The following is an 18,412-nucleotide window of genomic DNA, read 5'->3' on the forward strand; positions in this document are numbered from 1 at the left end:
ACACCAGGACCTTAATACACACGCGTGCACATACACACACACACACACACATAAAATTAATATATACTAATATATATTAATGTATAATGTATATATACTTAATATACACTAACTAACTAACCGCTACCAGTATCTAACATCTCTGCTAGGAAAATCACACGCATTCTTAAAGATTCAGCTCAAATACTGTTTTGTCTACGAAACTTTATCTTTTCTATAAACCCTTATAGAATGCCAGGTTGCAGATCTTATGTAGCCTTTTTGACATTATGTCTCACACTATAATATTTGGTTTTGGATCTCCTAGCTAAATTCACTTAGCACGTGCTATGAGCAAAACACTTTGAAAGATATTTTGGGGATACACTGGAAAATAAGATTCATTCAGCAAAAGGCAAATGAGAAAAAAAGTTTAAGTGAAGTGGAAAGTCATTCAAGCAGTTGGATGAACTCAAGGGCCAAATAAGATAATGACTGATAATAACCACATGGATTTAGTGTGAAGGCAATTACTGACGATTTTAGCAAAGGTTGGCATGAGAAAAGTAGAAGAGGACTGAGGAGCAAAAGGAAGAAAGAAAATGGAGACAATAAGTTAAAACTTAAAGGACATATATATATTTATAAGAAAATAGACTTTATATTCATTTATGAAAACAGAATACATGTATTACATGGATATTCTAATAGCTATATAATGAATATCTAAGCTTATATTCTTACCTATAGTTTTAAAATAGTTTTGCAATGCATTGACTCAGAATTCTAAGTCAGAATTCCAGTATTCTTGCCTGGAAAACCCCATAGACAGAGGACCCTGGTAGGCTACCATCCACGGGGTCACAAAGAGTCAGACACAAGTGAGCAACTTCACTTTCTTTCTTTTCTTTCTCAGTATTCTGAAATATTTATAGTAAACAGTCATTGGGCAGTTGGAAACTGCTGCTGTCAGACAGCTAAGAGAAGGCAACTCTACCTCCTAAATTCCTTTTTTAATAATCATTTTGATTCTTTGACATGATAGCAATGAGAATTTTAGAAACAACCTTTCCTTCCAAATATCAACATACCTTTTCTGAATTTTTCTGAAAATAAATATGAACAATTTCCTCTGTTATTCATAAGCATCCTTATTTTTCTCATTTACATTAAAAATGGCCACTTCTAACATGATTTCTAATTCAACTAAATTTGATTTACACACCATGCATACTGGTTCAACAAATGTAATGGAACTGTGGAGATAACAGTAGCAATGCAATTCTCCTTATGGGAGAAGCAGTGTTGGTCACTTAGCAGACAAACACAGGTTAAAGACCCTAAGTAATCTGGCTGCTAAGTTTCAAAGCTGATTCCAGAATTCATGCCCTATATGTCCTATGAAGGTTTTAATTTTTTTAACTATTCCACATTTTCTTCTTATAAATTGCCTCATGGGTCATGTGATCATTACAATAAACCATAACATAATTTTCAAAAATTCTCCCTTACAACTGGAAGATAAAAATTCATGACTTTTATGGACTTACACAATCTAATTTCAGTTTAAATTAAAAACGACAAGCAAATGGGAAATTCAACCATGCAAAGCAACTAACCAAAGTTGCACAAACTTCTTCAGAAGACACAGAAACTTCTATTACATATCCTTGTCATTAATATACCTATTATGAAACAATAAGTTATTATACAAAACCCAAGAACATGATTATAAATTAAAGGAATCTTCCCAATTAAGGACACAAAAACAAAAAGTGATAGCTGTACTATTTAACATGAACTCCTTGAACACAGTCATCAGTCAAAATCTTAATCAGATAATGTTGCCCTAATCATTGTTAAAGTCCATTTTCATTCATAATTTGTATTCTGTATATAAAGAAAAAAATTTTAATGTTTTACCCAACCTGTAAGCCCAAGTGATCCTTAAACCATGCAAGCCACACCATACCCTTTTATTGACTAAAGTCCCCTTAATGATCCCCATCTCACTCAGAATAATAGTCAAGATCCTGCTGTGATCTACCAGACCGTATATAATGAACATCACATCACCCTTTCTCGTCTCTTACTTGTCCACTCTTCACTCTCCTCTGACTGTACTTGTCCACTCTTTACTCTCCTCTGACTCTCCAAATACCTTTTCTTGGCAATCCTTCAACATAGCAAGCATGCTCCTTACACTCGTTCTTCCCAATGACTGTATATCTTCACCCATATCTCTAAACACTTCCCCCTCTCCTGCTGCACTGAGGTCTGCGCTCCAATCTCTCCTTAGCAGAAAGGCTTTCCCTAGACATGGTATTGGATACAGTCTCCCATCATTCTGTATTTATTCTGCTCTATTTTTTCCTTAGTATGTATCCTTATTAACCTATATATTAAAATTTTCACTTTAGGTTTTCCTTCACTGGAATGAAAGCTCCAGGAAAGAAGGGACTTTTGTTGTATGAATGAATGAATGATCATCTTTTCATTTCATCCAACTAAATAGGAAACTTCTCCAGAGACACAACAGTAAAAAAAAAAAAAATCTTAATGTTCTTGAGTTCTTTGAATATCAGTGCAAAGTGAAGTATAAGTATCAATGGCATTCCTTATCAAAATATATACTGGTGAAGATCACACAGGATGATGATAATTTTTTATCTGCATGTACAATGTTGGGTGCAGAACTGCTTGGGTTCCATAGCTGTAAAGCACACAATGCACTACATTTGATCATGTCAAGAAACACAGATTTATCTGTTACTAATATTTCATGTGACAGTAGGAGGCAATGTAGGTTTGTAAAACAGGAGGATTAGACTGAGGCTCTCTCTATCCCTCAAGACTACCAGGGATCTATGAGATATTTGTCTCTTCCTTCTTGATTTTGCTTCCAAATATGCAAAACTCAAACAACAACTGTGTTCAGTTTAAGGGCAATATATACATAACAGTCAGTGTCCAAGAAAATACACCACCGTTGGTTTCAGTATGCTTCTTTCTTTTGTTTAGTCCAATGATAGTTACAGATTGAAAGTCAAGAAATGTTAACTACCAGAAAACTCCTTATGAAAGAATCACCCAAAAGTGCTTTTCAACTCTTTAAGAATCACTGCAGACATACTTATAAACCCAATTTCTTGGGCATATCATTGTAAACACAGCTTTCTGAAGGTCTCTTACCTAATTTAGCTAAGAGCAGAGATCTGAGTATATGTGATGCATCAAGATGCACTTGTAATTATCTTTCCTTTAAGCTGGAGGGTAGTTTTTTCAAAAGATACATAATAATAATCTGTCTAGTTCTTAATGCTAGAAAATGACTAAATCTCTGAAGCATCCAAGAAGAAGAACTTTAAGCTTAGCTCCATTCTGAATAAACCATTTCACTTGAAGAGATGTGATCAGACTGAAGAACAAAGCCATTTATCTGTGTGATGAAACATGAAAATAAACACTGGTAGTTGCTCTCCAGGAGACCTGGGTGTGGAGACATTAAGTCAAACTCCAGGAGATTGTGGAAGTGGTAACACTGGAGGGCTTACAAGAGAGGACCCCCAAGCTTCTATAAATAACCAAGCCATAGTAACAAGACTTTTCACCACTGATTAAGACAACCACAGGGAGGCTTCCCTGAAGCAAGATATCAGTCATCACAGGTTGTCCATCATTCATGGTGACTCTCAGGACAACGGGGACTGCAGAGACCAGCATGGCTGTGCCCAGCTTATTGAGGAGTGTGACTTACCCTACACTTTCCACATTAGATGACAAAAGCTCACAGTAGACCCTTTAACGATTGAGATTGTTCTATCCACAGAGAAATTATTTAATTAACCTTCACTTTATATACGGTAGCCAACATTCAGAAGTTAAAATTAGCATTAGTAAACAGATAGACTCTAAGAGTATTGTGAGTTCTTAGAGGTGTCCTAGCACCCAGAGAATACAGCAGAAAAGAAAGGAAACTTGACTTTGCTGACCCAAGTATTCTCCCATTATAATTACATAAGTAATGACATTTTATATGTTTTAAGGTTTTGACTCTGAAAAAGTCATGGAAAAGTCTTCATTTCAAAACTGTTCACATAATAAGATAGATGACAGAAATCAGGGTACCTCTGAATCTTATTAGGTAAGAAATTTTCCTCTGTTTCTGAAAATCTCTACAAATTACTTTTCACCTTCATATTTTAAAAAGAGAAGGCCCAAGTGCTGGACCTATTATAGAAAGGTCCCAGTAGTTAGCTGCAACACTGAAGACCACACCAAGTAAGCACAGACAAGAAATAAACAAGTAGCAAGAGGTCAAGAATTTCAAAATTAATGACAAGAATGATCAGCAAATGATAATGCAATATCCTGACCTGCTGAGTCTCCAATCTCTCCCACTCCTGATGTCCTTGATATTATCTACTTCTTGCAATGCTGAGAAAAAGAAAAAGGAAAAAGAAATGTATTTAGTGACAAATAAAAATAATTTCAAAATACTCAGGTGAAAAAAAAATAAACGTTACAAAGGGAATTAAACAAGATTTCTACTATATAACTTTGGAAGAAATATTAAGTAATTTCACTGTAAAACTTTTTTTCTAGACCGGATTTATCCTAACAATGCAAAGTTGAATTTGCATCTAAATATCAAATAATATAACACATTTAATATCATATTAATAAAAGATAAAACCATACAATCACTTCTATAGATGCCAAAAAGCATTTGATAAATACCAACACCCTTTCATGAAATAAACTTTCAAAAAGCTTCCCTGGTGGCTCAGATGGTAAGGAATCTGCCTGCAGTGCAGGAGACCTGGGTTTGACCCCTGGGTTGGGAAGATCCTTGGAGAAGGGGCTGGCTACCCACTCCAATACTCTTGCCTGGAGAATTCCATGGAGAGAAGAGAGTGGCAGGCTACAGTCCATGGGGTCTCAAAGAATCAGACATAGCTAAATGACTATTACTTTCACTCCTCAACCTAATACAGAGCATCTATGAAAACCTCACAACTATTATACTTAGTAGTAAAAGACTGACTGCTTTCCCCCTGCTATCAGAAATAAGACAATAGTGTCCACTCATATCACTTCTATTCAAGATTAAAAGGTAGGTTACAATCAGGTATAAAGCACATCCAGATTGAAAAGGAAAAAGTAAATTATCTCTATTTGTAGTCAATGTTACTTTTATCTAGAAAATCCTAAATATTGATACTTTATTTTAAAAAAATGATTAAAACTAATGAACATTATTAAAACTAATGTAAGGTTGCAGGATACTTGACTAACACATAAAAATCAATTGGATTTGTATGTACTAGTAATAAACACTCCAAAAATAAAATTAAGAAAGCATTTTCCTTACAACAACATGAAAAAATAAAATGCTTAAGTATAAATTTAATAAGTGTAGGATTTATATATTAAAAATTAAAACATTACTGAAAGAAATGAAAGAATATCTAAGAAAGATGAAAAGGCATCCCACATTCACGGATCAGAAAAGTTAATATTCTTAGCATGAAGTACTCCCCAAATTGATCAGTGTATCTAACACAATCTCTATCAAAATTTTAGCTGGGTAAAAACTGACAGAGTGTCCTTAAAATTCATATGGAACGCAAGGGATCCAGTACACCTAAAACAATCCTATGAAGAAAAAGCTGGGGAATCCATCCTTCACAACTTCCAAACTAAAGCCAAAGCTACAGTAATCAAGACAGTGTGGTACTGGTATAAGGATACAAATACAGATAAATGGCATAAAATTGAGAGTATAGGAACAAACCTTGACATTTATGGTCAATCAATTTTTGACACACTTGCCCAGACAATTCAGTGGGGGGTGGGGGGTGGGGTGGGGTGGAGAACAGTTATAGTATGACAAAAAATAAATAAATCTAGTCTTTGTTCCTGGTTCTTGACAGGCAGCTTTGAAAACCCTTGGAATTCCCTGAATGATAGGTATGACTTCATTATGCTAGTGAAATGACTCTTAAGAGGATTCCCAGACCGCTTCAGGCTGGGAGAGGATATCAGAAAAAGCAGGTAAGAGATTCGAGGGCTGGAACACTGAGACACCTCCCACCCCCAACCCCTGACTTTCTCCCCTACACTGACTTCTAGGGAGACGAAACTGAGAGACTGGAGACTGAGTGTAATGACATGACCAATGACTAAGCCAACCACACCTATAACTATGTCAATAAAACCTCCAAACAACAATCTCAGAGTGTCCTTCCTGGAGAACAGAATGATGTTCGAGGAGGATGGCACACTCTGCCTCCACAAGACGGAGACTCTTGTACCAAAACCCTTTTAGACGTATCCTCTACCTCCTCTGTTCATCTGAATCCCTTACAACAAAAGTCATCATAAGTAAGCACATTCATGGATTCTATGAATCATTCTAGTGCATTACTGAGCCTGAAGAAGTGTTGCGGGAATTCCTAAGTCTATATCCAATTCAGCCTGGGAAAAGTCTCCCTTGCCTGGGGACCCCACTTGCAGCTGTCTTCTGAAGTAAGGGCAGTCTTTCTGGGGACCTTACCTATTAGCTTGTGAGATCTGGTGCTAACTCTAAATAGTTAGCTTCAGATTGATTGGAATGATGAACATACTAGAATATAATCATCTTTCCAACAAATGGTCCTGGGAAAATTGGATACCCATATTCAAAAGAATGGAATTAGATTCATACTTCAAAATCATATAAAAATTAACTCAAAATGTATCATGTAAATAAATGTAAGAACTAAAAATCATAAAAATATTAGAAGAAAGCATAAATATTTGTAACTGTGAGTTTGGCAATGATTTTTCAAATATAACACCAACAGATAAAATAAATAACAAAAGAAAAAAATTGATAAATTGAACTACATTAAAAGACAAAATCTTTGTTTCAAAGTACACCATCAAGAAAGTGAAAAGGTAACCTATAGAATGGGAGAAAATATTTGCCAATCAAGGACCTGATAAAGGATACAAAATATAGAAAGAACTCTTACAACTCTACGTTAAAAAGTCAAACAAAACAATTAAAAAGTATGCAAAGAATCTAAATAAACATTTTACCAGAATAGATATAAAAATTGTCAATTAGAAGATGAAAGATACTCAGCATTAGCCATTAGGTAAATGCAAGCCCAAACCACAATGACATGCTATGTCACATCCACTGGGATGGCTATTTTTTAAGAAAAGATAGTAACACGTGCTGGTAAGGGTATAGAGAAATTGGAAACTCGTACATCACAGATAAGAATGTGAAATTCTTCAAGTGTTTTGCAAAATAGTTTGGCAGTTCCCAAAAGGTTATAGAGAGTTACCAAATGAGCCAGCAATTCCGCTCCTATGTTCATACACAAGAGAAATGAAACATATGTCCATACAAAAACTTGTACTCAAACGTAACCCCACTTATAACAGCCAAAATGTGGCAAACAGTCTAAATGTCCATAAACTGATGAATGAGCAAACAAAATGTAATATATCCATACAGTGGCTTATTATTCAGTCATATAAAGGAATGAAGCATGTTACAACATGGATAATCTTTGAAAATATTATACCAAATGAAGGAAGCCAGTAACAAAAGACCACACATTGTATGATTTCATTTTTAAGAAATGTCCTGAATAGGTAAATTTATAAAGACACTGAGCAGATTAGCAGTTCCTTAGAGTTACAGGGAGAAGAGACTTGTGAAGTAATGGGGAGTAACTTTAATGAATTTGTAGTTTATTTTGGTTAGATGAAAATGTTCTAATGTTATATTGTGGTGATACTGAACTTCTCCTTAAATTTACTGAAAAACACTGAATTGCACATTTTTAAATGAGTGGATTGTATAGTATATAAATTATAAATCAAAACAGCAAGTTTAAAAAATTTCATAGATAAAGCAAAGTCACATTAACACATTAATCCCACATTTAAAAGGAAAATTACCCACATCTGTCTTGAAAAGTCTATGTTAAGATGATACAAAAGATATTTAATATTTTGATAGTTATTCCTTGACAGATAACATTAATAGCATGCCAAGATTAAATACCAATAATAAAATAAAAGGAAAGCGTTCTACTTTTAAAGTAGTCTTCAGAGATTAGTCTTTTCAATAGGACTTTCAAGTGTGCCTACTGAAAGTTGAAAGTGCTCCAAATTTTTTGAAAAAATCTTTGAATCATCTATACCAGCAATCTTACACATGTTCATCCCAGTGTGATAGTTGCTCAGTCATGTCTGGATCTTTGCAATCCCATGAACTGTAACCCCTTAGGCTTCTCTGTCCATGTAATTCTCCAGGCAAGGATGTTGGAATGGGTTAGCCATTCCCTTCTCCAGATGATCTTCCCGACCCAGGGGTCGAACCCAGGTCTCCCACATTGCAGGCAGATTCTCTACCATCTGAGCCACCAAGGAAACCCACACACGTTCATATGTAATTTCATTTCTGGAAAATACATACCGAGTTAAGAATTCTAAAAATAAGAAAAGGTATGCACAAATATTATTCACCTAGAAATTATTAGCAATATAAAAATAGAGTGAGGAAAAGTGGCTAACACTAGAGTACTGGTTGCATAAATTACAGATTATCTCCTTACTAATTTGCTGAGGAAAAGAGGCTTAATAATTAGCAGAACCCAGATTCAAATATACATTCCTTTGACTCCAGCGTCCAAAGGTTTCTAAACACTAATTTTGTTCCAAAATATTAATGTTCTGAAAGATTAATTTTGGTTACTAGACCAAAGATCTATAGTTTATATAACCAATGATACACACACAGGCTCACAGACAAGATATAAAAACAACTCAAGAAAGAAATGCCAAAATGCTACAATGTTAGTTTTAGAATAGAAAAGTTTCCTAGTTTCTTTTGCTAATTTACATTTTTTAAACATTTCTCCAATAAATTATATAACTTTCATAGTAACAATAAGGTTACTAAATAGAATATCAAAACTTTTATACAAAGTGTATACTGCTATTTAAGTGTGCAGATAAAACACACCTAGCGTCCTTTTAATAACCCCATATTCCTCCCCAGAACACAGACATCCAATGGCGTATTCCATCCAAGTCTATTTTCTAAATATTAACCAAGTCTTTAAAAAAAAAACTAACTTACTTTTATCCATTAGACACTTTATCCACATTGGCTCTTTACTTCACAACCACTCAATGAAATGTGCATTATTAGCATATAACAAATGAGGATACCGATATATACCCACTCCTGGGTATATATCTGGGAAAAAAATGAGAAGACTAACTGGACAAGATACATGCACCCCAATGTTCACAGAAGCACTATTTAAAATAGCTAAAACACGGAAGCAACCAAATTGTCCCAAAAGATGATAGGAATATTACTCAGCCATGTAATTTGCAGTGATGTGGCTAGACATAGAGAATATTACACTTGGTGAGATAAGTCAGACAGGAAAAGACAAATACTGCATGGTATCATTTATATGTGGAATCTACAAATATACAAACAAATGAATATTCAAAGTGAAAACAAACTCACAGATACAGAAAATAAACTTCTTGTTACCAAAGGGGAGAAGGTACCGGGAGGAACAAATTAGGGGTATGTGATTAACAGATACAAACTACAATGTATAAAACAGATAAGCAACAAGGATATATTGTATAGCCCAGGGAATTATAGCCATTATCTTATAATAACCTATAATGGACTATAGTCTGCAAAATTACTGAATCACTATTCCTCTCTTTACACCTGAAATAATACAGTATTATAAGTAAACTATACTTCAACTAAAATTTCTTTTTCTTTCCAATAGACCACACAGACAACTTCAAAAGATACTTGTCCATGTATCAGTTCCCTATTGCCTTCTCAAGTGCTTGCCAATGTATCAAACAAAGTAATTGTTACTAACATGGATGTGAGCTAGTCAGAGTAAACTGGGAAAAGTATAAAAATTGGAGGCACTCTTCCACCACCTGTCACTATCCCTTCTTCCTTTTATTTGCTGCATAGCACTTAGCATCTCTAAACCTCTTTTTTTTATGACCTTGCCAATTTTGTTCACTGCTTTACCTTTTGCACCTAGAACAGTGCCTGATTTAAACTGGAGTTCAAGAAATACTTAGAAGATGAATAAATAAATGTACTTCAAAACAGGTGCAAATTTCTCTCTTTCCTTAGCTATATGTCTCTTGCCAAATCAAATAGCCTCTAATTTTTGAGCTTTTTATTTTAATTATGTTTGATGGCACCAGTACATATGAAATCTTTAGTTTCCCCAACCAGGAATCAGACCTGTGCCCCATGCATTGGAAGCTCAGATTATCAACCACTGGACCACCAGGGAAGTCCCTGACATCTCAGCTTTTAAATGTCCACTTCTTTAATGCAATACTGCCCAAGGCTGTTATGAGTTTAAATTCATTCATTCAAAAACTATTTATTGAGCACCTATTATATGCCAAACATTATTCTAAGCAATGTGATAGTAGCACGGAACAAAACAGACAAGAATCACTTACGCAGCTCATAGTCTGGTGAGTGAAGATAGACAAGAATGTAACATCAAATATTAGACTCTGACAAGCACTCTGGAGGCAAAACAGCTATGGGTAGGAATCTGAGAGGAGGATTCACAATTTTAAGCAGAGTAACTGAGAAAGAGGACATTTGAATACAGAAGTGAGGGAGTGAGAGGTACATATTGGAAAAGGAATTTACAGTCAGCAGGAAAAGCATGCTGGCATGACTGTATTTTCAGAGTGGTTGCAATGCCATGAGTGATGAATGAGTATTAAGAAATGAGGTCAGATAAGTGAGGCAGGGGAAAGGACAGACTGTGTCAGGCCTATATGCCATTGGAAAGATATTAGCTTTTATTCTTAGAAAAATTAGCAGTCTTTGGAGGAGTTTGAACAGAAGTAGGATATTCTATGGCTAAAGTTTTTAATGGGCTCAGTATCTCTCAATAGAGTTACTCCTGGCATTTTGGGTGGCCAGCTCCCCTCTGTCCTGACCTTCAAGCACACAGCATGTCATTTAGCATCTCTAAGCTCACCTCACCTATTGCCAGTAGTAATCCCCAGAACTTCTGACAACTAAAAATGTCCCCACTTATTTCCAGAGCTCTGTTAAGAATAGATCATGGTAGTGGAGAGTCTGTTTTAATATTCCAGGCAATACTTTATGTCATCTTGAGCTAAAGCGACAGTGGTAAATTCAGAATACATATTTTTTTAGAGATAGGATTTGCAAACGGTTTGGATACAGGTGTGAGTGAAAGCTAAGAGTCAAAGAAGACTTACAGATATTTAGAGCAAATAGAAGAATGGAACTGTTCTTCACTGAAATTGTGAAGACAATGTAGATAGAATTGATCTGGTGAGGAAAGCAGGCATTCAGTCAAGAAATGTAAAAAAACCTGCTACATAAAAGCAGATATGTCTATATTTTATGCAAAAAATTTTGTGAAGTGAAATAATGAGCAGTCCTGAACTGATGGATTTTGTTACATTTTATGAAGTGTATTTTATGAAGGAATAGAGTTAATAGAAATAAACATTAGATAAATAAATGAATAAATGGTTGCTAATTAATAGTAGTCTATTAACTAGTCTAGGCAATTTGATTATATCAAGAAAATTGTTGTCATTTATATATATATAACCCAAAGGAATGAATTTAATTGTGGGATTTAGAACAATAAATGATGTGTGAGTAGGCAGGCTTTTAATGCTGTTAAAATCCCACCAGGCCCACATTGCTTGGAGTAGATGCCCTACAGTGAGATTAGACACTGCCTTGGGAAAACAGTGAGTGCCGCAACTCTCCTGTACCCCATATGGACTATGAACCACCAATTCCAACACTATGGAGTCAACTGGTCAATACATGCAACCTTTACTACATTCATGGGCCATTTAAGGATATCAGAGAAAAGCTGTGTTCAAACATTGTTCAGCTCCTCTTTACTGGTAGAGTTGAGTCATTCTTCCACAGACAGAACAAATGATCTGAATCAACACAATAACTGATAGATGCAAACATACAATTTAGAGTTTCTGGGAGGAAGTGTCCGATTGCATCACCACTAGAACCTTATCCCTAGGAGTAGCATCCTGCTTGCTTGCCAAAGTAGAAAAGCAGCATTTTGAACAGCAATGCTCATCACATAAATCTGAAGAGTCTTTCTAAATGTGTTAAATCACCAAACCCATATAGTTAGGACAATTTTGTTCTCTTTGGATTTATATCACACTTATGAACATTCTGCCTCAATATTTTCTATCAATATTCCCTGTGATTTGTTACAGGGGAGGTATTTGTATTCCAACAGAAGTTCCTGTACACACAGGTACAAATGCATGCTTCCTTCAGAACACAGCATCATTTTCCAACCTATTGTTAAGACACTCTCTTATTCGCAAAAACATTAGTGGAGGGGAATTGAATGTAATTCTTCAGTCAAGTTCCATCTCCAATCACCAGTTAGCTAAAGAAGTGAGAAGGTTTGTACAAAGGTGGTTGCTTGAACTAAAGTGGGAGGGAACATGATAAATAAGTTCTAGTGGCAGACAGATGCCCTACAGGCCTCGAATTGTTGTTTGAGGGGAAGGACATAGTATGTCATAATGAATTACCATTAATTTGAGCCAGCAGTACTGTTAGATTGAGCCCAGCAACCCAGGATGACAAACAGTGCCTGCAAGATCATCTAATGAGGGGACAAGTCTGCTCCACTATTGCCGCTTCACTCAATTAGTGGACAAGGCTTTTAATGCCGCTCTGCACAACTAAAGCAATTTTGATTACTTAGAGCTAAGTCTCCATTTAGAACGTTTTGGAAGCTGAAACAGGGTTTCTTCCTTTTTTTCCCTAATATAATTTAGCTTGAGAGTATTTGAATGGTAATAAGCTATTTGAAAGCCAATCACATTATTTCTTATTTTTCCCTAAGTAATATTGAAATATATTTTTTAAAAGTTCAAACGATAGAATTTACTCTAGTAAATGAAATGTAAATAAGATAGCAAATGATTAAGGATATGCAGAGGGTGTGTGTGTGTGTGTGTGTGTGTGTGTACGTGTGTGTGTGTGTGTGTGCATGCAGCACTATGTCTGTCTGTGCCAGAATTACAGTTGGTGAATTTCATTTCATCAGCCAACATTATCAGGAGGGTTGCATATTTATTCTATATATCCACATTTTAAAAAAATTCCAGATCTTGCCTTCTTTGGCTGGGAGCACTTATATTTCAGATCTTTTGATATGGGGAACTGACTTTTCCACTTCATTATTTTTTTCACTGTGTCACTGCATGATGAAAAGCACTGATAAGTACAATGGTATGACTTTCTTTAATAACGTGATCATTGACTTATAACTAAAACCTTACCCTCCCAGAGTCTCCTCAGGCTTCCTAAATTCCTTTCACTCTCATTAAAAACATACAGGGTGCTCACTCTATACATCATTCTATTATCTTCCAGCTTTTTATCCACTATGTGTATTTAATCCTCGGTCTGCTTGTACTGTGTGAAATTCTATGAAATTTTACCTTTATAAAGAGAAAGTCATTAGATTAAAAAAAATGACTCAAGTCCTTAATGAATTATGCAAGACACACAGTCAGTCGTAGGTACCCATAAAATTTTATTACACTGAACACAAATACTGCAGATAAAGAAAGTGAACCTCAAGATTATTCATACAGAACCCTTCTTCCTTTGCTTCCCTCAGATGAGGAGTAACATCAGGATCAAAAGTTGATAAGGAGAAACTTTAGCTATACCCACCCATTGCCAAAATCAAAGCAGGGGTAGGGAATTTTTTAAAAATCCATTGCCTAAAGTAGGCCCAATAAAAACCAATTTTAAAATGATACACATCTTCATATCTTTGTTTACAAAATAGCCCACATGAACACATAGAATCAGAATCATCCAGGGCAGATGCTAGCAAATTTTTAAAACTTAATAATTTGAACCACTGGAAAACCTATTGGTTGAATAAATAAGAAACAATCAGATATTTTTTTATTCTTCCTTTCCATAGGCATATTTAATTTTCTCAAAATAATTTTAATAATTCCTACTTTCTTGTCTCCTAAAGGATTAACTTGTAAAGCATGTTGCACTCCTGGGGAGCTACCCATGTATTAGTAGAAAATGGTATATTACTAGCATTGCTTGTGCTGTAAGTACAAATTAAAAAGAAAAAACAATATGACTCAGGAATCAAGTAATACTTTCAATAATGTGTTACATTGTTAACAGTCACAACGACTTAGACACTGGCAAAATATATGCACTGATTCTGTACCCGGCCTTGTCCCAGAGTACATGATATGAAATCACATCACTGATTCAAATTATTGCCAAGGTTGATAAAACTACTGTTGCTTAGTCACTAAGTCTGTCCAACTCTATGCAACATCATGGACTGCAGCATACCAGGCTCCTCTGTCCTCCACTCTCACAAAGTTTACTGAAATTCATGTCCATTGAGTCGGTGGTGCAATCTAACCATCTCCTCCTCTGCCAAACTCTTCTCCTTTTGCCTTCCATCTTTTCTAGCATCAAGGTCTTTTCCTATGAGTTGGCTCTTAGCACCAGGTGGAAAAAGTGATGTTTCCTAAGGCCCACTTGACTACACACTCCAGGATGTCTAGCTCTAGGTGAGTGACCACACCATTGTGGTTATCCAGGTCATTAAGGCCTTTTTGTTACAGTTCTGTGTATTCTTGCCATCTCTTCTTAATCTCTTCTGTTTCTGTCCTTACCACTTCTGCCCTTTATCATGCCTATCCTTTCAAGAAACGTTCCCTCGATATCTCCAATTTTCTTGAAGAGATCTCTAGTATATCCCATTCTATTGTTTTCCTCTATTTCTTTTCATTGTTCATTTAAGAAGGCCTTCTTATCTCTACTTGTCATTCTACGGAACTCTGCATTCAGTTGGGTATATCTTTCCCTTTCTCCCTTGCTTTGTGCTTCTCTTCTTTCCTCAGTTATTTGTAAAGCCTCCTCAGATAATCAGTCACTTTACCTTTTTGCATTTCTTTCTCTTTGGGATGATTTTGGTCACTACCTCCTGTACAATGTTACGAAATTCTGTCCATAGTTCTTCAGTCACTCTGCCTACCAGACCTAATCTGCTGAATCAGTTCATCACCTCCACTGTATAATCATAAGGGATTTGATTTAGGTCATACCTGAATGGCCCACTGGTTTTCCCTACTTTCTTCAATTTAAGCCTGAATTTTGCAATAAGGAACTCATGATCTGAGCCACAATCAGATCTCGCTTCTTCTGACTCTTGCTTTTACTGACTATATAGAGCTTCTCCACCCTCAGCTGCAAAGAACATAATCATAGTTTCATTTATTCTCCTCTCTTGACAAAAGGAGTAATATGAGAGAGGGAAAATGGATCCATATTAGTTGCAGAAATTAAAGATAAATAAAATGTGAAGATTAAATAGGAAAGTACCAGTTATAGGTATAAATCTCTTAAATGCTTCCCCTTTCACTTTTTCCTTGTCCTTTAGTAGAGTAATGGTCCAAAGTATTGTCAACAATGATCACCATTCAGCTTTCCATCAATGTTAGTAACCTAATATCATACATATTTTTCCATCCTTGTTGATTAAATTTTATTTCTTAAATATATATGATATTTGCATAGCCAAAACTATATACACAGGTAACTCCTGTGTGTGAGTGTGTGTGTGTGTGTGTGTGTGTGTGAGCACACTCAGTCATGTCCGACTCTTTGCAGCCCCATGGACTGTAGCCCACTGGGCTCCTCTATCCATGGGATTTTCCAGGCAAGAATACTGGAATGGGTTGCCATCTTCTCCTCCAGGGGACCTTCCTGACCAGCGATCTTCAGGACCTGGGGATTGAACCAGCGTCTTCTGAGTCTCCTGCATCGCCAGGCAGTTCTTTACCACCAGCGCCACCGGGGAAGTTCTTAGGAGACTTATTTCCATCTCTATCACTTCTATTCATTCCCTCCAACACATCATATGCAATTATTTTCATTAATTCTGGCTTATTCTTCCTGTATTTCTTTTTGTAAAAATAAGCTAATATATGTATTTATTCTTATTTGCCCTTCTTTCTAACGCAAAAAATAGCATATCGTCTCCACTCTTTGAAGTTTCAAAAAATTTTTGTCTAAATGTATTCTAGAAATATCTCCATGTTCATGCATAGAGACCTTCCACATTATTTTTTAGAATTGCGTGCTGCTTGTATGGACATTCTTTAATTTATTCAACAGGTCTTTTATGAATGGGCATTTAGGTTATTTCCAATATTTGGAACTGCAAATAATGTTACAATTAATAAACTGAAATAATCTTGTTAACTCCTCGTGTAATTCTCAAGAAACCACTGGTGGGTCAGGAGGTTGCCTTGACCTACTTGAGCTGGTGTCAACTGATATCACATTTCTGACATGGGAGAGGAGTACAGTTAGGAAGCCTGAATTAACTTTGATGCTTTTACTGGAACTCAAATTTATTCCTAGTCTTAAATATAGATATTCATGAGTAAAACAACCATGAAATAGTTTTAGTTGATATGAAGGGACAGAAAATGAATTTTAGAACTTTTCTAAATTTTCCTTTGTTTCACAAGACTTTCTTGATATGCTAAAGTAACCTAACCCACTAGAAATCCTAAAAACATAAGAACCAGAAAACATTCTCTTTTGTACAAACATCTAGGTAGCAAGGAGCAACCCTTAACTTTCCTTACATTTAGAACCTTAGGAGCTTGAAAGTAGTCATTGAATGAATGGATAAATGAATGAGTGAGTGAATTAATGAATCTACTGGACCCAACAAAAGTCTGACATTAAAGCTTGGAAACAATTTCGAGGAGATATAAGTCTGAATTAGTGTTCTGAAGGCAGGCAGATGTGTTTAGCAATAGCTTTGCTCCACTCTTCCAAAAATAAGGCAGCCTATAAATAATGCCCAGGTCATCTTTCCTGCAGCCCTGATGTAATAATGGATGGACATGAATCTCAGTTTGTGGCTTGAGGTCACAGTGGTCACATTCCCTGCTGTTGTTGTAACCATTAAAGGAATGATGACTAATGGCTTTGAGGAAAAGTAGAAGTTAGACAATAAGTCCAGAGAAAACTTCCAGCAGCAAGAAGATGTACTCAACAAGTACCTTTGAGGCATCACACACTTGCTGAAGGGACCAGAGATTCCTCAGAGAAGAGGAAAAAGAGAAGAAAAAAAGAATGGTTGTGTGAGTGTTTGCCAAAAAAAATAAAAGCCTGAGAAATTCCTGAGAGAACCCAGAGGGTGGTAAAATGTACCTTTCCTAAGACTGCCACTGATTTTACCTTTGCCCTTGGAGTAGAATGAAGTGAAGTGAAAGTCGCTCAGCCATGTCCAACTCTTTGCAACACCACGGACTGTAGCTGCCAGGGTCCTCTGTCCAAGGAATTCTCCAGGCAAGAATACGGGAGTGGGTATCCATTCCCTTCTCCAGGGGATCTTCCCAACCCAGGGATCAAACCCAGGTCTCCTGCATTGCAGGTGGATTCTTTACCATCTGAGCCACCAGGGAAGCCCCTGGTAGAATGGAGTACAATGAAGTACAGCTAATGCTCAGAGGAAAACCCAGGGATTTTAATAAAGATGATGAAATAGGTTAAATCTTTTGCAACAAGATTTGATTTTTAATACCAGATTTTGTTATTCACTTGCATCTGACTCCCCTGTCTTCCTTTAGGGGAAAAAAAAACCTGGGGTGTCAATGGCTCCTTAAGCAGCAAGATCATGGCTAATATAAGCATTTTGTTATAGCATCATCTCATTATCACATGCAGGGCATTAATCGAAGCACCTCATTTAAGGTGGGAAAGAATTTGCTAAGGGAAGATGATTCAGCACAGTCTCTTCCGATGAGCACTGTCATCTCCAATCCCTTTTAGGAATAGGTGGAGATGTAACTAATAATAAAGTGTGAACATTTATTAAGTTTATTCATCAATAAGGTAACATGTCCCATTTTTCAAGGGTTCTAAAGTCACCATCTCATCCGTTTTTCTCTGGAACTGCCCTGTCACATCGTGATATGTACACACACTGAATTTATTTCTTTTTTAAAAGGCATCCCAGAGAGACGAGATGTGGATGGGTGTGAAGAACGGATCTGGGGAACCAAATGGGTGCAGATGCCTCCATTGACAAAGGGAAAAGGCATATGGCTTCCTTCCTTCCCGGTGTACCCAGGGCTCAGAGAGCGCTCTAGATTTCCCTGTGATAAGTGTCTGCTTGCGAGCGCCACTGGGAAGATATTTTGTATGCCACAGAAAACCAAGATGTTTGCATTCCCACCAATCCAGGGATAAGGCATTTTCCTCATACAGACACAAAACATACAGTAT

General features: G+C 36.2%; 1 protein-coding gene across 10 annotated transcripts in view; it reads right to left on the bottom strand.

Annotated features, from left to right (window-relative positions):
* The window catches only part of SOX5 (SRY-box transcription factor 5), a 1,103,086-nt gene that overhangs the window by 718,500 nt on the left and 366,174 nt on the right, over positions 1–18,412 (bottom strand). For all 10 annotated transcript variants that reach the window (XM_043882232.1, XM_043882231.1, XM_043882225.1 and 7 more), the window contains one exon: positions 4,356–4,416. The gene's annotated coding sequence lies outside the window, so the exon portion shown is untranslated. The remainder of the gene's footprint in view (positions 1–4,355; positions 4,417–18,412) is intronic.

This window comes from Cervus elaphus, chromosome 22 (genome assembly GCF_910594005.1).
Source record: "Cervus elaphus chromosome 22, mCerEla1.1, whole genome shotgun sequence".
NCBI classification, from domain to species: Eukaryota; Metazoa; Chordata; class Mammalia; order Artiodactyla; family Cervidae; genus Cervus; species Cervus elaphus.